Source organism: Balaenoptera borealis (genome assembly GCF_965194805.1).
Source record: "Balaenoptera borealis genome assembly, chromosome: 6".
In the NCBI taxonomy this organism is placed as follows: domain Eukaryota; kingdom Metazoa; phylum Chordata; class Mammalia; order Artiodactyla; family Balaenopteridae; genus Balaenoptera; species Balaenoptera borealis.
Window position 1 is genome coordinate 80,293,456 of NC_138863.1, and position 22,158 is coordinate 80,315,613.

At 40.6% G+C, this 22,158-nt stretch overlaps 1 long non-coding RNA gene across 1 annotated transcript in view; it reads left to right on the forward strand.

Moving 5' to 3' along the window:
- The first annotated feature begins 7,744 nt into the window (after nucleotides 1-7,744).
- LOC309631163 overlaps nucleotides 7,745-22,158 on the forward strand; it is a 48,041-nt gene continuing 33,627 nt past the window's right edge. The window contains exons 1-2 of the long non-coding RNA XR_014246116.1: nucleotides 7,745-8,400; nucleotides 14,746-14,803. This is a non-coding gene — a long non-coding RNA (uncharacterized lncRNA). The remainder of the gene's footprint in view (nucleotides 8,401-14,745; nucleotides 14,804-22,158) is intronic.

Here is a 22,158-nt window from a genome sequence, read left to right on the forward strand (position 1 = left end):
TTCATGAATTAACCACACTCCTCTGTCTAATTCCCTTTGTGGCCAAGGGCAGGCAATTCTGAGGCCACTGAGTTTGGACGTACAGTCTGTGGCTAAGTCACAGAACCAAGCCAGGCCGCCCACTTGGGGATCAAAGCAAGAAACTTGGCTGTACTTAACAAGTTCTCTGACCAAGTTAGCTAATCACATACTCTTCCCTGACAGTTCGTCTCACATTTGGGGATTGAGCTTCATTTAAATGCTACACTTGATGCTAAGACCCACAGAAGCCAAACACGCAGTTACCTAGGTAGGTATTTGAATGATAATAAATTCTGGAAGGCTCCAGTGATTCTGGGTCATCTTAAAAAAGAGTTTCTTTGGGCTGCCAGTTGCCCACTTGTGCTTTAGCTCTCCATGTGTTATAATTAATACATTCATTTGTTCTGCATTTTAAAATGTACAACATGCTTTCATGTGCAATGATCTCACTTAATCTCATCAAATATGCCACTTGATCAGTCTGTTCCTGTGCATCACAATTATATTTTCCCCAAATGATAAACGGATAGTTCAGCCAAACTGTTTGAGTTTCAAAATTCATGTACAATGCTTATGATTGCATACAAACAAATTTTAATATAAATGAAATATTATTTAATTTGGAAAGTTTTACTTCAATTTTTTAATATATTTTCTTCTTTTTCTTCTTCTTCTTATTATTTTGGCTGCTCCGCGCGGCATGCGGGATCTTAGTTCCCCAACCAGGGATTGAAGCCCCGCCCCCTGCAGTGGAAGCGCAGAGTCTTAACCACTGGACCTCCAGGGAAGTCCCTCAATTTTTAACTTACGTAAATTTTTATTTACATAGAAATTTAACTTCTACAAAATAATATGTGCTCATTCAAAAAATCAACTCTACTGAAGTTTATAAAGTAAAGGTTCTCCTCCTCTCCCCATTCCTCCAATTCCATTCCTCAGAAATAAGAATGATTAACTGTAATTAATCCTTAAAGACCTCTTAAATATGTGTATAAACGTAGTTTCTGTATTCCATGCTGGAATGTAACACGCATTTTTAGATTTAAGTAGCTACTTTTATCAAAATGATATACTTACAGATTATAAAGAGGCAGATTGTTCTCCAGAGCTTGCCGAGGGATCGGCAGTCCCCAAACGCTACCTTCCTCCTCATTCCCTGAGGCAGTGACTTCAAAAATGTTTAGCTATTTATCTTGGTATTTATAGTTATATATCTTGTAGTATGCTTATATGGCTATTTTTCTTTTCCGTTTAGGCATTATTTACTGATAGCACCACCTCACTCAGCACACACACCCCTTCACCTTATTCCTATCCTACAGATACAGTTACACCATATTTTGAGTACATCAGTGTTCAGTATTTACATTATTATGAGTATGCATAGGCTATTCGCATCTGAGTAATGTGGGATTCTATGATTAGCTTTCCTTTCCTGCAACCCTTTCTGTTTCCCTAAACTTAATAATTGTCTTTCTTTTTTTAAACTTGTTTGCCTGCTTGTTTTTCAATGGACTTGTCACTGATGCATCCCTAAACTCTCCCAAATCAGTGTAAATCTAAACTCAATATGTTTAAAGACAGACATTTCACCAGTTATCTTCTTAAAGGAAACTCTTTGATAAATATGTCAAGGAAATATTTATTTTAAAAGGGAAATTGAGTCAATCTTTTTTTAATTTTTTATTTTTTAAAAATTTTGGCTGTGTTGGGTCTTTGTTGCTGTATGTGGGCTTTTCTCTGGTTGTGGCAAGCGGGGGCTACTCTTCGTTGTAGTGCATGGGCTTCTCATTGCGGTGGCTTCTCTTGTTGTGCAGCACGGGCTCTAGGCGCGTGGGCTTCAGTAGTTGTGGCACACGGGCTCAGTAGTTGTGGCTCACAGGCTCAGTAGTTGTGGCACACAGGCTTAGTTGCTCCGCAGCACGTGGGATCTTCCCGGCCTAGGGCTCGAACCCGTGTCCCCTGCATTGGCAGGTGGATTCTTAACCACTGCGCCACTAGGGAAGCCTGAGTCAATCTATTCTGACATTTGTCATTTATACATAAGCATATCATTCATACATTATATTAGCTTTATATTAGTCATTTATTTGGGTTGAATATGTCATATCAAATTATGATTGCATTTTATCCATCCTTGTCTGAGTACTTCTTACTATTTTGCATATGACCAGTGCTCAGTAAAATTTCCATGTAGATACCAAATAAAATATCTCAAGGGTCAATGATGATTTGCAAAGTTAGTATAATTTTCCTTGACTGTGTGCTTTCCAAACATCTTGACAACAACAACAAAATATCTTGAGGTAACAAAATCTTCCAAAACTTGTGAAACACATTTGTATTCTGTGAAGCCCTTTGGGAAAGCTCTTGTTGAGTTGAAAGGGTTAGAAATTGAAACCGTAGTGATTCTAACAGAAAGAATTCTCACTCATCTATCTCAAAGAGGTACTTAGGAGTAGTTGAAATCTGCTTATCTTTCTTTGCCGTCCCCCTTCCTCGTGCCCACTTCGATCAATATCTAGCAAACCCAGTGTGCAAATAACATATATTTTCTGGCCCATGTTTTTTCTCTTTCCAACCCCTTTCATTTCTCTTCCTGTAATAACCAGTTCCTATTGTTGCTTTGACTTGCTTTGTAACTGCCTCTAAATCAACAGTGTTCCTGACCTGCAGAGCTGGAGTGGCCTGAGGAAAGAATGGAAATTCATTCTCTCTATCAAAGCGTTCAAGCCCAGCAACCCAAATCCCCTGAAGTACGATATGTCTCTGGGATACACGTTATAATGAGATGGGGTGACTACACCTACTCCATGAAGTGTTTTTTACCATGAACCGTAGGCGAGTTCCAACAGTTGTCAGAGGGAGGATAGCCTATTGTGATGTGCCACCAGCTATGCCGTGGATTTTTCAAACCTGCAGATTATCTATTTACATGATAGACGAAAGAATGACGATGAGAAAACAATTAGAAGGTTTCACATGCATCTTGATAGCAGCCTATTTCATTCCATTTCAAAAACAATTTTTAGATATTCCTTGGTTACTGTTATCTACACATGTAGATAAATTCTTTGATTCAAGCCCTCTTCTCCATTCTGTTATTGACTCATACAATCTGGATGGAATAGCACAAGCTCAATCACATCTGGTTGAGTGGGTGTAGTTGACTTACTTACAGCCCAATTTCATAGTCCTCTTCCCAAAACACAACCATGAGTTCGACTCCATGACTGCTTTCAGCATCTGTAATGTGGTTAAAAGATTTGGGTTTCTGGGATGTATAAGAGTGTGATTAAGTATTTGTGTGATGTAGGCTATATCATGGTCCTTGTTTAAAGGACTTCATGACAGAATTTTAACCTGGCATTTCAATTACCCAAAGTGATAAATGTTCACATTTTCATTACTAGCCAGTGGGAAGCATCTCTATAAATTATGAGACTCTAAGCTCTCAGTCTGTTTTGACTAAAATTGTATATATAGTGTCTTCTACTTGCTTGGTGCTCAATAATTATTTGTTGAATGAATGAATCATCATAATCAATTTAGTATTAGTCGATGTAAGAATTTATTAATTGCCTTCTCCGTTGGAGCACTAAACTGCATAGATTCCTAAATACCAAATCAATGGACACATCTTAACTCTTAATGGTCTACTCTGCTCATGTCAAATATTAATTACTCCTCAGTCCTCAGTGATTTCACTCTCTTCATGTTCTCTTCCTCTATCAGCAACTATTTTCTGTTGTCTCATTGGTCTTCTTCATGGGTTGCTCTTTTTTACTCACTCTGTAAATGTTAGTGTTTAGAGTTTCTAACAGTATCTGCTCTTCCCACTCTAAATTCTTCCCTGGGGACATCCCATCAAAGGTCATTATCAGTTACAGAGTGCATGTGGCACATAAGAGAATGAGAAAGAAAGGTTGGAGGAGACAGGGGTTTCTTTTTTTTTTTCATATGACAGGTAGGTCATCCTGAGCAGGTGTGGTGGCTCAAGGATGTTAGGGCTGATGTCTGGATGTCTGTTGGCATTTCTCTCATGGTCAGTCACAATATGGCTGCCACAGCTCCAACAGTAAAACCTGCAGATATTCAGGCATCAGGAGAACAGAAAAAGGACAAGAGCTAGTAGAGTCTTTCATCCTTCTTAGGAGTATTTAAGGAGTGTCCACTCAATAACATGAGCTTCCTTTTCATTAGCCAAAACCCTGTCACATAGCTACACCCATCTGCAAAACAGTGGGAAATAAGGTTTGTTTTATTTTTGAAATTAGAGTTCTGTTAGTAAGGAAGAAGAGCTCTAACAACATTTATAGTCCGATAACTCCCAAATTACTGCTTAAACCTTGACCTCTACTCTGGATTTATTTATCCAAATGTTTATTGGGCATCTATACTGGCACAAAAAGTCACAATAGGCTCTAAAGAGGCTGCAGAATCTAGCCAGGGCTGTGCGTAGGACACTAAAAATGCTGATCAAGGAGGGAAGAACATAAAGTTACAAAAGGAGGGAAGAACATAAAGTTACAAAAGGAAAACTTTGTCAATATAATAGCACTGTCTCGTGATATAGGACTTAATACCCTGGCAAGGACCCCAAGAGCCTTGGCAAATGTGCACATAGGCTGGCTCTTGGAAGCTAGGAGAAAGTGATGGTCCATGCTTAATGAAGTATAAATGCCAAGACTGTCATGACTGACAGTCGAAGAGGGTATTGGAAGGCTCAGAAAAGTGGCATGCTGGTAGATAAGGCTAGAGAGCCCAATAGCCAACTCTGTTCTGTGAGTTGGCCTAGAGGATATCCCATTTACCAAAGTGATAAAAATGCATTGATGAGTGTGGCCCTAGCATACTGAGATGCTCAGTGATGGTTGTTCTCTATTGGCCTGGACTGACCGTAAGGAGGTGCTCTTACAGAACTGGGGTTTCCTAATAGCAATGAGGATGATAGGAGCCCAGAAATGGGGGTCAGGTGCGGCACTTAGCCAGAAGAAGCCGGGTGGGCACAACTTCATAATGAGTGGTGAGGTTGGAGAGGCAGCCAAGAGAGCTTGACCTGTCGAGAGCTCTGGGGATAGTTAACAACATAGCATCCCCAGGGGCAGGATTGAAGGGCAGCCAACAATGGTCTTACTCAATCAACTTACTAAAAAAAACTGAGGATTAATATCAGAAGGCTGAGGGCAACTGCTCCCCCAAGTGGTCATGATTCCTTTCCCAGTTTATAGGCTGGATCCCTAGTAAGAAGGATGCTGTTTCTGATCCAAATGTCTGTGAGTTGTTGCACAAAAGATGAAATATCTCCTATGAGTACGTACACCTCAAACTCAAACTCACACATCACAAATCATGATCCAAAAGCAGTTCTCAACATGAGACTTCACCTCATGTACTCTTACTTGAAATTAAAAAAAAAAAAAGAAGCATTAAAAAAAAGAACATACTGAATAGGGTCTGTAATTTCAGAGTGAGATATACTGTAGACCTTGCGTTTCTTTCTCTCTCTTTTTTTCCATTATAACTTAGATTGGACTGGAGATTTCCAAACTTGACCTCGCCAAGAGAACCACAAGTTTGCTTGGCTGAAGAGTAAGGGGGTGGGCAATGAATGGTGGGCTGGGGTAGAGGGGTGAGGGGGAAGGGAAGGGAAGAAAGCATTCCTCGAACTGAGCTCTTTGGGATGCCTGACAACAACATTTATGTGTACCATGGGCTGAATCGCCAATTAATTGATTCAACATTCAAGTACCTACTGTGGGCCAGGCACTGTCTAGGTTCTGAGAAGTCAAAGTTGAATAGGGCACCATCTATGTTCTCCTGTAACCTCTATCAAGTCACTGAGACCAGTAAACCAAAGGTTACATTACAGTGTGACTTTGAATTGATCAAAAGGAGATAGTGGTTCAGTAGTGGCTTGGCCATGTGCTGGCTCTTTGCTCTTGTCATGTCATTTTTCCTTTCTGTATCTAAGGAAAATATCGGTACCTACCTCTGAGGGTCATTTTTGAAGAGGCAATGGAATACAGCACGTAAAGCACTTAGCAGAGGGCCTAGTGCATTGTCAGTGCTCTGTTAATGTTTGCTATTATTATTATTGTTGCTGTTATTAGCAAGTTAAGAAATGCTTTGAAAAACATTGTTGTCCCGTCTGTTAATGATTTAGACTCTAGCTTCTAGGCATTAATTAGGAAACAAAAGTGCCTAAAGTTACAATGCCTTTGATTTCCAAGTAAGACTCTCAGTCTTCTACAGGACAGTTTTGTGCTTTATGTTTTAATGAAATTAAAAACAAAAACAAAAACTTCTCTTTATCTCTATGCACCATCTTCCCATCCATTAACTGAGTCATTCGTATTTTCACTCATGTTCATGCACTCATACTGCACTTCAGTGAGTGTCTACTCTCCTCCGAGCAATGCACTCAGTACAGGAGACACCAGGATGAAAAACAGTCCTTGTCCTCAAAGAGCACTCTCTCTTTTCATTCAATCACAACCCTATGAGTTATAGATTATTAGGTTCTTTTTTCAAACAGATGAGTCCTCAGGTCAGAGAGGCTAATTCATTCATCCAGTGTTTTACCACCAGAAAGTGGCAGGGCCAGACTTGGGGCCAAGTCCTTTGACTGACTATGAACCCTTTGCTTTTTTTCTGTACGAGACTGGAGGGGGTGTCCAGGTACAAGGAATGATCAATCTTCTTGTGATTAAGCATACTTCTAATAATAATAAGTAAAACAAAAGGAGCAATCTCTCTACTTATATCTATAACCTGAAGTCTGAGATGTGGTGTTAAGCCAGGTCAAAGCAGCCCCCTACCCACAGTGGCACCAAGAGAGACTTTTGTAGGAGGACGATTGGAGCTGCTGTTGGCGGAACAGCTGGAGACGGTAACCAGGACCATTGTTCTGGTCTCTGGTCTCTTTAATGTAAAAAATATGAAGTTGGAATAGAACAGTTATGTTAATAGACCACGAGTTTGTGAATAACTGGCTGGGCACAGACTACATGTAGAGAAGAAACTAAAAATAAAGGAAAACTCAGGCGTCAAATGGGCCTGCTATACTCAGATTTGCCAGTGCTGGTCTAAAGTACCCTGAAGGCTGAATCCAAGGGAGCGTCAACACCACCTGTGCCCAGAGCAGAACTGGACGATCAGACTTTGAGACCAGACGGAATCTGGATGGGCCTTAACGGGAACCTTAACTATCAAGAAAACAGCAAGTAGGGAACAAAACTCATCTATGGTTTTGGATTATATAAACTTTGGGAATTTTGTTTAAAAGATAAAAGAAAAAAGAACCTCTCCTGACATTCCACTGTAATCACTAAAACTGACTGTCTCTGTCTTTCCAGGAACTAGAGAAGGCTACCAGGACGAATCTGCACTTAAAAATAAGGCACACACACGTGTGTATGCATGACCTTTGTCAAACATTTTTGTGATTAATAAATACGTTGAAAATTGAAATTCAAGATCCATTAGATTTTAGTCCTTAGTCCTGCTTCCTGAAAATGGTTAAAATACTCTTCGATTTTGATTTGACACACTTCCCCTCCCATCCATTTAGAATTGGCAGAGCACCACACAATTTCTAGGAAAAGAGCGTCAGGTTTCAGACTGACTGTGAAAACAACCAGTGACATTAGTTTCACTTCCCTTGAGCCTTTTGGCGGGGGTAGTGGTGGGGGTGGGGTGGGGGGGTGGGACCAGGGGGTGAGGGATAGAAAGGATGGGAAGGCCCTCAGGGAAGGTAACAGAGATGCAGATACCCTTCTTTCTAGACAGCACTAGATGAAGTGCCCACTATCTGATGGATGAGATCAATGCAGGTAACTTAACAGAGTAATTCATTCTCGGAATGATTTCTTAAAACAAGAAGCCTTAATTATCTGTTGTGGCTGACTCTACTGACTGAATTAACCAAATAACCACAAGCTTTGCCTTTCTTTTTCTGTCTCGGGTAGATAATCATTTTAAAAATAAGTGAAAGCTGCTGTGCTAATTACAGCATGGTCTGAAAAGACCTGAAAGAATAACAAACTCCAGAAACAAATGCTGCAGAAGATGTGAGTAAAGATGTTTCCATTCAGTCGCATTGCAGAATTGTGCCCAGTTCTCCCAGAAAAAGTGTTTACTTAGCTGATTTAAATAGAGATTAGGCAGTGAGCAGATGGAGCTTGTTTGAGGCTGTTTGGCGGGCTTGTCGGTTGGGCTGAGTCGATGGAGACTGGGTGGGGCGACAGCAGGGAGGAGGGCTGGAAGGAAGAAAGCAGGGTATTCCAAGCAGAGCAGCTGCGTCCAAAAATCCTTCACTCCCATAAAACACTGGAACCTGGAAATGGATCTGAATCTGGATTTCAGGAAACCGAAATCGTAAGTTCGTTTGGCCTTGCTCTATTACATAAGGAGAAAGAATGTCAAAGCTAAGTTGGGCCATAAAGATCTAGGTTCAGAAAATCCCCTAAACCAAATCTAGCTAATTTTGACTCATGTGGGGAATTCAGTTGACGACTGTCCCAAGCTTCGATCCTCACCTTCCTCTCAAACTTCCCAGTCAGTAATTCTAGAAAAGAAAATTCATATTCTGGTGTATAGATGGTTAGGTTAACCCTGTCCAAAAGACCTTCTTGTTCTATAACTCTGCTCCAATGCAGCAGCCACTAGTCACATGTGACAACTAAGCACTTGAAATCAGTATGAGGGTTTTTTAAATTTGCTGTAGTCAAATAAAAGTTTAGTAAATTAAAAAAGAAGGGGGATATGGGGGCTTCCCTGGTGGCGCAGTGGTTGAGAGTCTGCCTGCCAAGGCAGGGGACACGGGTTCGAGCCCTGGTCTGGGAAGATCCCACATGCCGCGGAGCAACTAGGCCCGTGAGCCACAATTACTGAGCCTGCGCGTCTGGAGCCTGTGCTCCGCAACAAGAGAGACCGCGATAGTGAGAGGCCCGCGCCCCGCGATGAAGAGTGGCCCCCGCTTGCCGCCACTAGAGAAAGCCCTCGCACAGCAACGAAGACCCAACACAGCCAAAAATAAATTTAAAAAAAAAAAAAAAAAAGAATGGGGATATATTTTTTTAAAAAAAATAGTGACTCTACCTTCTAATGATACCCAGTGCAATAGGAAGGAAAATTTAGAAACTGATATTTCTCAATATGGATTTCTATTAGGACTGGATAAGTACAGATGTAGTAAAAGACAGAAAATAGGCGAGTGATAAACACTGAGTAATGCAGAGTTCAGAGACTAGGTCAATCAGTTGTTTTTGATCAGTAAGTGAAAAAAAACAAACAAACTCAGGGCTGTGAAGATCCAAGGGTTCCCAAATCTGTTCCAAAGACTCATATTTGTCAGGAATAAAGTCTAACACAAATAGTTACTACATAGAGAGATTTTCATGAAGCTAGGTTTAATAACTTTCTTTGGTGCTAAACTTTCCTACCCTTTATGAAATCATGGTGAGAGTAGATGGCACTTTTTAATGTCCCTATTTGGCAAAACTAAAAGTTGGCAAAGCTTATCATATCTAATATGTATTTAAACTGTTACTGGATGATGAAATGTAAAAATCCATGAACTGCTAATTTAGTTGACTTTTTTTTTACAAATGAGGAAATTGAGCACTGGGAAGGTTGAGGGATTGCCCCTACCCAACCGCCCCCCCCCCCCCAGTAACAATGCACGTCCTGCTGGTCTTCCCGCCATCTCTCTTCCCCATACCCACGGTCACCTCGTCTTGTCACAGGCAAAACCAGAGCTTGTAGGTAGGCTCATAAAAAGTCTACTCCATTAAGGCTTTCAATTTCAATTTCCCATTGTTACTGGGAAGAGTCTAAGTGTTAAATCTGAGTGACAACCTGTTCAAAAAATATGACTTAATGGACACCAGGAGCCTACCCATCTTCAGTCTTATGTTCCATAAGGCAGGTCTTTGAGATTTTAATACTATGTGCTCAGTGGAGATAAATCAAATTTCAGAATTCTCTCAGAAATGCCTTTGCACTTAGATTGGATTCAGTTTGAGGAGTGGAAAGATTACACTGTATTGACATCTCTGTGGGTTCTGCCCTGACACTTAGTGAGTCTTAGACATGCATTGCATTATGGCAAGTCGTACTTACCAAATTGCTCTACAAAGTACTATTATTTCTTACAAAATTAACAAGATTTCCACAGCTCGTAAATTTGGTTTTACATACACAAGCTGATTTGGTTAAATTTATCAAAATAACAGTTGAGCGGGACTTCCCTGGTGGCACAGTGGTTAAGAATCCACCTGCCAATGCAGGGGACACGGGTTCGAGCCCTGGTCCGGGAAGATCCCACATGCTGCGGAGCAACTAAGCCCATGTGCCACAGCTACTGAGCCTGCGCTCTAGAGCCTGCGAGCCACAACTACTGAAGCCCACGCGCCTAGAGCCTGTGCTCTGGAGCAAGAGAAGCCACAGCAATGAGAAGCCCGCACACCGCAACAAAGAGTAGCCCCCGCTCGCCACAACTAGAGAAAGCCGGCGCGCAGCAACGAAGACCCGACGCAGCCCAAAATAAATAAATAAATTGAATTTTGTTTTAAAAAAACAAAAGACAGTTGAACATAAATTATCAGGCTCTGACTGAATTTTTTAAATTGTCGTTCAAAACCAACTGATAGACTCTCTAAAAACTCAGTCTGTTATTCATCAGTTTTCCTATTTCTTTATTCATCAAGTCCTAGTAGAAATCTCTTATTGAAAAATATCAGTTTTTAGACTTTCCCATTGCACTGGATGCCATTGGGAGGTGGATTTACTAATATATTTTCTTCTTTCTAGAAATATGTTCTTTCATCTTTACTAGCATTTTGTTTCATAAGGAAAAAAAGCAAAGCAAAAAAAAACAACACACACACACACAAAGGTTCATTAGCCACGTAAGTGTACTATTGAATCTGGCAATGCAGATATAGCACATTTTTATCATCACAGAAAGTTGCACCATACAGCAGTGGTCAGAGCATACCATGAGTATGATTTTTTTTTCAACCTAGAATTACCAATTGGGGTTGTGAGAAGAAGGGGAGATTTAATCTTAGAAGAGTATAAACTGAATTCTCAGCATAAGTAAATACTAACTTGAGTTTGTTTGCTTGTTTGTTTTGAGAAAAGGAAATACAAAATAGTCAATTCAACTGCATTTCAAAGTAAAAAGAATGTATATAGAGTCTCTTAAAAAAATTAGGACTTCAGGGACTTCCCTGGTGGTCCCGTGGCAGAATCCACCTGCCAATGCAGGGGACACAGGTTCGAGCCCTGGTCTGGGAAGATCCCACATGCCGTGGAGCAACTAAGCCCACATGCCACAACCACTGAGGCCCGCACGCCTAGAGTCTGTGCTCCGCAACAAGAGAAGCCACCACAAGGAGAAGCCTGCACACTGCAATGAAGAGTAGCCCTGCTCACCGCAACTAGAGAAAGCCAGAGCACAGCAACAAAAACCCAACACAGCCATAAATAAATAAATTTATTAAAAAAAAATTAGGACTTCAGTTCACATTATGGTTAAATTTTTTTTTTTTCACATTATGGCTAATTAATGCTGAGAAACAAAATTCAGGGCATATACCTGCATAAAGGAGGGACATTGGGAGGGTTACGAAGTCAAGTATTTAAAGCTCAAGTGTTTAGCACTGCATAGGCCCTCTGAGGCAACCAGTGGAGGCCATGTCATTCTGAAGGTGGCAGAAAGGGAAGGGGTAGAAAGGGGAAAGTAAGAAACTGTAAGAAAGAAGCAGAACTAGGGCTATTTGGGGTAGATCCTGATTGTGAGCTTTTGAGTAAATTCTTAGATATTTTCCCTGCCCCTTGAAATTCAAAATGCATAGGCCAAGCTCTCCAAGGATGCTGGTGTGCCCTCCCAGGAGAATGTTAATCTCCGGGCTTCAGTGACTCAAGGCAGAGAAATGTAATCTCCCAAAGCACTTGCTGCAAGAGAATGAAAGCAAGGGGAGACCTTGATCTATTTTGTAACTAATATCTTCAGAGGGATTTTGAGAGACCAATGTAAATTTTGATATAGAAATATCTCACAGATTTCAGACACTCCTTAGAGAACATAGGACCATAATACAATGAGTAGATTATACCGTGACATTAATAGAATCTTACTCTCTGTAAAGTGTGCTGTTTTGCCCCACATTGTTTCAATTTTCATAATCTCTTCAGCATTCCAATGTGGGTAGTTATGCAAATGGCTTGTAGAATGCATGGAGGCAAACAGATTCAGTATCTAGGACACGGAGTGATTGTAGAAAAGTCACTCCAGACACACACAGCCATGGACATGTCCGTCACCCCAGTTATGATTGCGAGTGGTCCATCCAGCAAACCGCACAACCGCCTTAGCCCTCTGAACCCCAGTGGCACTACCTGCTATCCACTGGGGCTTGGGGGACCAGTAAGTACATTACAGGCAAATGGACAAAAAGCACTTGAAGAAATGGAGTCGAAAAAGAAAGAGACAAAAGGGAAAAGAAAAGGGAGGAAAGAAGGAAGGGAGTGAGAGAGGAAGAGAGGCAAAGATAGAAAAGAAATATAAGTGGTGGGGAGAATTGAGATGTCCCACAAAATCATCTTGAGTGGGCTCAATGAAACCATGCTCGCTTTATACTTTTGTACATGGTTATTTGTCCAAGAAGCATTTACTGACTGAGCATCTGTGATGCCAAATCTCTGAGGCGGGTGCAAAGACTTTTCAAATGAACCAGAAAGTGTACCACTGAGGATGGCCCTAGAATCATCTCTTTATAATTTCAGGACTGAATCGTATTAGAGAGTCAAAAGAAATGCACCAATAGGTTAAGTTAAATTAAAAATCTCAGTGAAAGAACAACAGTAATAAAATGGCCCTTTTGCAATGTTTTAAGCCTAGTATTTCTCCTTCACTCATTTCTAATTCTACCTTGAAATCTCTTCTGGTTTCTCTCACAAATTCCTAACAGTCTTTCCACACTTTATATCAATTACTACTTTGACAGACTGTAATAAAGAAGTCAATTTGGCCTTCCTTTAGCTGCTTGCTGCTTTATTATTAATCTTTATTCTCTTGTTACACGTAATATATTTCAATTTAAAGAGAACCAGCAAAATACAAGTGCACCATTGACCAATTTGACTTGAGCCTGAAGCTGAAGATCATAATTTATTTTCATTTTTTTACCTTTATTTGGGAATGATAAGATGACCACCCATTTCTGATTGTGAATTGGAAAAAAATATTTTTCTCAGTTAAAAAAAAATCATATCCTGAGAAAGGAAAAAAAAATCATAAAAACAGATTCAGAAAGCCCATGTGCAAGAAGGGCAAATACGAAAATTACACAGTACAAAACAAAATGAAATGTAAATCACAAATATAAACAAATAAAAAACTCTGATTCCCACACAAAAACCTGCACACAGATAATTATACCAGCTTTATTCATAATTGTCAAAACCTGGAAACGACCAGGATATCCTTCAGTAGGTGAATAAATAAACTGTGGTACATCTAGATAAGGGAATATTACTCAGCACTAGAAAAAATGGGCTATCAAGCCATGAAAAGACATGTTACTAAGTTAAATAAACCAATCTGAAAAGGTATAGACTATGTGATTCCAACTATATGACATTCTGGAAAAGGCAAAACTATGAACATGGTAAAAAGAGCAGTGGTTGGCAGGGTTAGCAGGGGTGGGAGGGATGAATAGGTGGGGCACAGAGGATTTTTAGGGCAGCAAAAGTACTCTGTATGCTATTCTAATGATGGATATTATTATCATTATATATTTGTCCAAACCCATAAAATGCAAAATGCCAAGAATGAGCCCTAATGTAAACTGTGGGCTCTGGGTGATTATGATGTGTCATTGCAGGTTCATCAGTGGTTACAAAGGTACCGCTCTGATCGGAGACGTGGATAATGAGGGAGGCTATGCATGAGTTGGGGCAGGGGTATATGGGAAATCTCTGCACCTTCCCCTCAATAGTGCTGTGAACCTAAAACTGCTCTACAAAAAAGTCTTAATAAAAAACCAAAAAACCTAACTAAATCAATAAAATTAACTCTGATAAAAACAAACAATGATTCTGCTTTAACCAAATCTACCTAATCCGAACACATCTAGAACCTCGTGCCGTAGAAATGGTGCCGCTACCCAAGCAGCCCTTCCTCCATTTTGGCCCTCCACCTACCTTCTGCCACAGACACACACAGGAGTGGACCCCGCCAGCAGGCTTTTCTTGGCAATTTTCTTGTAACAACTCTTCCTGTCTTGCCAGGGCTTGGCAGACTTACCTTTGGCATCCTAGGGCAAAGTTTTATTTGCCGTACTTTCGGCAGCAGGGAGATGGCTACGTTACTGTAAAATCACATTAGAGCACCACCTCATAATCTCAACAGGCCTCAGAGTCTTTGCCATACTTCTCTCTGTCCTCATACCTTCAGGTGATGTGACTCTTCCAGGGGAAGCGCTTGGGGATGACTTCCACCCAGGCCTCCCAGTCCGTCTGTATTGCACGGGCTCCTGCATTAAGCAGTCCTGGATTAGGCTTGCTGAAGTCCTTTCTCTACCAATCCAGTGTTTGATCCTGGGCTGATTTACTGGTGCTAATGAATGTGCTAAAGAAAACTATGGAAGGAGGCTTATTACTGTCCCTAGTTTGCTCTCCCACCGAGATGTATCTTTTGCTCTTGATTCACAGCCACCAAAACCCATCAGGATGGATGCAGCAAGAACACAGGGGCAACTGACTCAACTCTGTATGTATATTCTTTCTTAGCATCTTTCCTATTGACACCAACCTCAGGCTGGCAGGTAGCTCCTGAATTTCAAAATCAGATGAGCAATTCAGAGCTTGAATGAGAATAATATGGTAAAAGTTTTAAATGACTTCAAGAAGCGGTTCTTATGGTTAATATTTGAATTAATAAGAACATGATGGTTAGAGGAAAGAAAGTGAGTTGCTCGTTGTACTACGAAAAGGGAAATCAGGAAGGGAAGAACCGTTAAACATTGTTAAAGTAATTAAACAAGGAGGCCATAAGACTGAGGCGGCTCTAATGCCTTGGCAGCCGAGTAAACCAGCGAAATCTAAGCCAGAGTCAATTCCTATAAATGCCTCAAGGTTAAGAAGTTGAAACTTGAAAACAACCAATTCCAAACGGACAACTAGGCTTTCCCAAATAAGGCAACTGCTTAAGCTATAGCCAACCACATAATTTCCTTACTTCACTTCTGCATCTGCTCCTATGCTCCTTCCAGCAGAGCGCCCCCTATCACTTGCAGTTTGGCGCTGTCCAGTTCCAATCTATGTTAGTGCAAATAAACTCATAAATTTTAATGTGCCTCGGTTTATCTTTTAACAATATTAAGACAGACAAACTAATGCTAAAAGAATAACATTCTTTAGATTTAGATAAAGATTAAATTGATTATTGAATTGAACCTCAAGAAATCACCCCCTCCCACAATGGACTCTTTATTTCCAAGACCTTTCTGAATTGTTTTGAAATAATTAAAAGACAGTCAATTGTTCTTGTTGATAAGGACACACAGCTTTTTCCTTGCATTGCCATCTTTTACGAATAAGTTACCTATAATGATTGGTTCCATTTCCTTATCACTTTTTTCCCTTAAACCTCTGTTTCTTCTGACTGAAACAGCTATCACTCAAAGATACCAGTGGTCTCAAAATTGACTTCTTTTCTTGCCTTTCACTTATTTTCTGTGAATTTCTGCACATGAATTTAACACTGTTAACATGGGCCTTGGAGTCAGACCGATCTCACCTGGACAGTTCTGCCACTTATGAGGTGCATGATCGTGGGTGAATGATCGAAATTTACCCTGTTTTTCTCAAGTGAGCTTCATAGGGTAACTGGGAGAATTCAGCAAGTTCATGCGTGTGAAAGTGTGTCACTGCGTGATTATACCCAGTGCCTCGCCAGGCCCATTGTGGGCGGCCTCCTTTCACACAGCCCCCCTCACCCTCTTGTAACATTCTCCCCACGTCTTCCCACTGTGCTGTAGAATCTGGGTTTTCCTCATTCTTTGAGCACTGCCCCCACGACTTTTTTCGAACGCTCTTCTTCTTTTTACCTCTGGATATAGGTGAGCACCAGGGTGGTTTTCTCGGTGTCCCCTCACCCATGCCAACAGCTCCAGGTGTTCCCTCAGGTGCACGGGTCCTACTTTGTACAGCTTTGCCCTGAGCATCACTCCCAAGCTCTCAACCACATTTCCCCCTGTCTGCTTGCTATCTTTCTGTGGATGTTCAAACCTCACTTCAAACGCCACTTAATACTTTTTTTAAAAATTTATTTATTTTTTATTTATTTTTATGGCTGTGTTGGGTCTTCATTTCTGTGCGAGGGCTTTCTCTAGTTGTGGCGAGCAGGGGCCACTCTTCATCGCAGTGCGCGGGCCTCTCACTATCGCGGCCTCTCTTGTTGCGGAGCACAGGCTCCAGACGCGCAGGCTCAGTAGTTGTGGCCCACGGGCCCAGTTGCTCCGCGGCATGTGGGATCTTCCCAGACCAGGGCTCGAACCCGCGTCCCCTGCATTGGCAGGCAGACTCTCAACCACTGCGCCACCAGGGAAGCCCCCACTCCACACTTCTAAAACTCTACATTCTCCTTACACAGTGCTGCTGCTCCTTGGATCATCAAGAATCATGAATCTGCCAAAATCAGCTTCATCACTTAGAGAAACACCTCTACGGGCTTACAGTGCATTTAATTGTCACACTTTCATTCATGAGATGGTCATATGAACAAAAAGTCTACAAATAACAAATATTGAAGAAAAGGGAACCCTCTTGCACTGTTGGTGGGAGTGTAAATTGGTGCAGCCACTATGGAAAACAGTATGAAGTTTCCTCAAAAAACTAAAACTAGAACTACCATATGACCCAGCAATTTCACTCCTGGGTCTATATCTGGAAAAAACAAAAGCAGGAATTCAAAGAGATACATGCATGCCAATATTCATAGCAGCACTATTTACAATAGCCAAGATATAGAAGCCACCCAAGTGTCCATCAATAGGTGAATGGATAAAGAAAATGTGGTATATATATATATATACAATGAAATATTACTCAGCCATAAAAAGAGTGAAATTCTGCCATTTGCAACACCGTGGATGGACCTAGAGAATATTACACTTAGGGAAATAAGTCAGACAGAGAAAGACAAATACTGTTTGATACCACTTATAAGTGGAAGTTAAATAATAAATAAACAAACAAATGTATACAGCAAAACAGAAACAGACTCATGGATATAGAAAACAAATTAGTAGCTACCAGTGGGTAGAGGGAAGGGAGGAGGGGTAAAATAGAGGTATGCGATTAAGAGATACTATGTACAAAATAGATAAGCAACAGGGATATATTGTACAGCACAGGGAATTATAGCCATTATTTTGTAATAACTTTTAATGGACTATAATCTATAAAAACACTGAATCACTATGCTGTACACCTGAAACTATTCAATAATATAGTAAATCAACTAAGTGTCAATAAAATAATAGAAAATACAAATAAATAACATTTCTTATGATTATTTGCATTAAATTTCTTCTTTACAATGAATGTTTATAATTTTTAAAATTGGGGGAATGTAGTTTTAGTTTGAAAATAAAGGAGCAAAACCTAATCATTCGCATACATATGGTAAGGTAAAGTTAGGACATATCTAAGAGGTGGACCAGAATGATCGTGCATAGTGGCACATTCAAAACCAGCTTCTAAACCTAAACATACTGAGTCATGAAGGGGTCACCAAAGAAAAAATAAATGCACTAAGTCTGCAATGCATGAAAGAGAGACAGGTAACAGAAGGGACTAATACATCAATACATATGTGGCCTCAGCAGGGTAATGACATTTGTGAACATCCTAAGTGCCAAGCGTGTAAGGTGTGGCTGTTCACATCATTTTATAAGTGGAGACCTTCTCCTGATGATCAGCTCATTGTCTCTAGCACAGGCTGGGCCCCTCGTGAAATGCAAACACAGACATGGCCTCAGGCTGCTGGGTCCCACATGTTTATGAGCCAAAATTTCTGCAGTCTTTAGCCAAAGCAGAGCGCCAGCCCATTGGCACAAGTGAAGGCACAATTTAAAAGCATGTGCATGTGCCAGCATTTACAGGGATTAAAAAAAAGACATTTGTAGAGAGCAAAATACCATTTTTTACCCGGTTTTGTTGGGCCTTAATTAAAGAGGCCTTTCCCCCCTTTTCTGCCACTTGGGCTGTGGGATTGCAGCCTCTCCTGGCTTGGCGGAGGATTTCATTGGTCCGTGGGCTAATTAGGAAGGACTCACACTGTTCCCCAGCCTCCTGAAAGGCCAGAACAAAGGCCGCTGCTGGTAGATTGCAGTTCTGCCTCAATTGCAGAGGCTCAGGAGTAAAAGAAAAAGAAAAGCTTTTAAATAGAGAAGCCTTTTGATGCTGTGAAAGAAATTAAGAACTAAAACAGAGGCCCAGGCGCTACTCCACACAGCTCTCCACACATACTCATTGTGTGTAGGAACAAGGTCAACAAAAGCTTGTCTGATACTGAACACCTCACATTAAAGAGGCATCTATTAGCGCCTGCTTCCTGGGCTCTCCCTTCTTCGAAGCGCTTTCCCAGTCAGACCGTCTGGTGCCGCGATAAACATAGATAAATAGGAGAAGCATCATGCTTTCATCGGAACAATTAATGTATGATTTCCTTGTTGATTGTTTGCAAATACAGTGCAAACAATTGTGTTTTGTTTTTTGGACCAAACTAAAATAAAGCTGTTCAGAAAAAAAACCCACCATCATTATATTAGCATCTCATTGTTCCACCCGAATTTCACCACCTCTTTCTCCATGTTTTAAAATAATTGCAGTTTAACCAAATAATGTGAGGAAAATGCACATTTTTTCCCCCATAGAAGAATGGAAATCTTGAGTGCTGATTAATTTTTTAATAGCATGAATCAGTTAGTCATAAGTAACTGAAGCAAACTTGCCCATTTGTTCTGATATGTGCAGTCTTTACTCAGAGGGCTTCCAATGGAAGTCCTTTGTCTAATTCTATGATTTTGAAAATTGAGCGTCTTTCTTCAGAGCTCTTCTTCCAAATAACAATAATCATCCTTAATTGACCCCTTACATGTCAACTACCATGCCGATCACTCTACGTGTATTATCTCATTTAACTCTCAAAAATCTATGACTTGAGCGCTATTATCACCTGCAGTTTACAGATGAGGAAACAAAGGCTCTGAGAGGCTTAACACAAGAAGGAAGATATAGCTATTAGGGTAGGGTAGGGATTTGAAATCACGGCTTTCTGTCTTCAGAACCTAAACTTTCAACACTGAGCTATTATGGTAGAATTTTAATTTTTTTTAATTGAAGTATAGTTGATTTACAATGTTTCAGGTGTACAGCAAAGTGATTCAGTTATACATATATATATTCTTTTTCATATTATTTTCTATTATAGGTTATTACAAGATATTATAGTTCCCTGTACTATATGATAGGTCCTTATCGTAGATCTCTTTTATATATAGCAGTGTGTATCCATTATTCCCAGATTCCCAATTTATCCCTCCCCCTTTTCCCTTTTGGTAACCATAAGTTTGTTTTCTGTCTGTGTGTCAATTTCTGTTTTGCAAATAAGTTCATCAGTATCATTTTTTAAGATTCCACATATAAGTGATATCATATGATATTTGTCTTTCTCTGTCTGACTTACTTCACTTAGTATGATAATCTCTAGGTCCACCCATGTAGCTGCAAATGACATTATTTCATTCTTTTTAACAGCTGAGTAATATCCCATTGTGTACGTATACCACATCTTCTTTATCCGTTCATCTGTCAATGGATATTTAGGTTGCCTCCATGTCATGGCTACTGTAAATAGTGCTGTTATGCAGGAATTTCAATATTAATGTGTGAGCAATAATGTAGAATTACACAATCAGAACTTATGTAACCCACACTTCTCAATTTGCTGATAAGAAATTAACTTCAGAGAAGTTGGAGGATTCGTTTATGCTCACCCAGCTGGTTTTGTGAATTGCAGTTCCCTAATTTCAGAGAGCTTCTGCATAGGAAAGTTCTCTAGCTATAGCATGGATTAGGACCAGAGGGAGTTCTAGCAGATCTCTGGGGCCCACCATCGTATTTTCTTATTCAGCTGGTGTGGATAGAGTCCCAGCATTCACTTTTCTAACGAGTTCCCAGATGATGCTGATGCTGCTGGTCTGGGAACCACACTGAGAACCACCATCCTAGTATCACACTGCTTCTCACGTGACTGTTACGTGAAAAAACTGATAAAGAGGATGAATAGACTTAAGCAGCAAAATAGTTGTAATTTTATTCAATTCAACTGAATGAGTCTCAGAGATGCCATCTTGCATTTTGCATCCTTTTTATCCATCTGACGGTCACATGCACAAATTTGGGGAAGGCTAAAACAAGGCAGTCATTTACAGCAATGGTACTTCCAGTGCAAATATTTCCTGGAGGTTCTTCCTAAGATATTTGGGCTCATTTTCCTTTTTAAAAGATAACTGCAGGGCTTCCCTGGTGGCGCAGTGGTTAAGAATCCGCCTGCCAATGCAGGGGACATGGGTTCGAGCCCTGGTCCAGGAAGATCCCACATGCCGCGGAGCAACTAAGCCTGTGCACCACAACTACTGAGCCACAATGCCCTAGAGCCTGTGAGCCACAACTACTGAGCCTGCGAGCCACAATTACTGAAGCCCGCACACCTAGAGCCTGTGCTCCGCAACAAGAGGAGCCACTGCAATGAGGAGCCCGCACACCGCAATGAAGAGTAGCCCACCCCCGGCTCTCCACAACTAGAGGGAGCCCGCGTGCAGCAATGAAGACCCAATGCAGCCAAAAAACACAAAAACAAAAACAAAAGATAACTGCAAAAGCTCGAAGTTCCTGCATGCCTTAAGTTCCTTTCACAGTTCCTCTCAAGCCATTTTTAATACAAAGATTTGGATAATACAGCTGTGTAATTTATCTTTCAAAGGGGCAAGTACCACCTCCCTGCTGTGCAGATGACTCAGCATTGAAATGTAATTTACCAAAATGATTATGATCTGGTAAATGCATTTCTTTTCTCAGGAAAATTGAAACATCTATCAGCCAGAATGTGCTTTTCTTATCCTCTTCCTCCAAATAATTTTCATCTATCCAAGTCGCAATCTGTGATTGCTCAACCTGTAAAATAATCCTTATTCAAACCTGTTCATTATCTGAGAAGGAAATGAACGACCTTGAAGGAAAACTTGAATAACTCCTGCTCTGTCCTACAAAACTTTTCATCTGGGTCACATCCCAGGCCTGTTTCATCAGGAGGCCGAATGACCAGGCACCATCACCATCTATTTGCTGGTCACCAGCCTGTATTTGGAAGTCAATTGAGATTGTCATTGAGCCGAACATGTGGCCTCACTGCAATTTTTATCGTCTGTTATTTTGGGATATACTTGCTGCAAAAGTGACAGATCAAATAGAAGGAAATAGGATTCTTTAAAGTGGGTAGAACTAAGTGGTCTTCTGAGGAAGTCTGGAAAATGTTTAAACAGAAAAAAATAATTATGAATTGGTGGCAAGTGAACTTAGTTCCTTCTTAAATATGACAATTCTCAGACAATCTTCCAAGCAGCCTTCTTTCCCTGTGAGCCGAAGCCATTTCCAGGCAATGAAACTATTATAGTGCATGCTTGGAAAGATTCCAGCAGCTTCAAGGGGAATTCAAGGCTCGCACAGTCACTGTGATACTCGCATCAATGCAGTAATGGGACAAGAACATATATAGCACTATATATGCACTATAGCAATATAGTGCATTGCTATAAGCACTATAGCAATAACACTATATTATAGTGTATTATAATTGTTGTAGCAATAACAATTATAATACAGCAAATGGACTTGGAGTGGCAGAGACAACCTGTAATTTAACATTTTGCCCTTGCAGATGGAGAGTTTTAATACCTGATGTTAACTGGTTTCCTAGCAATGATAGCAGGAAGCAACCAGTGGGATGAACGTGGAGCAGAAACAGAATGTTGTAGAGCAGAGACAAAAAGTGGTATA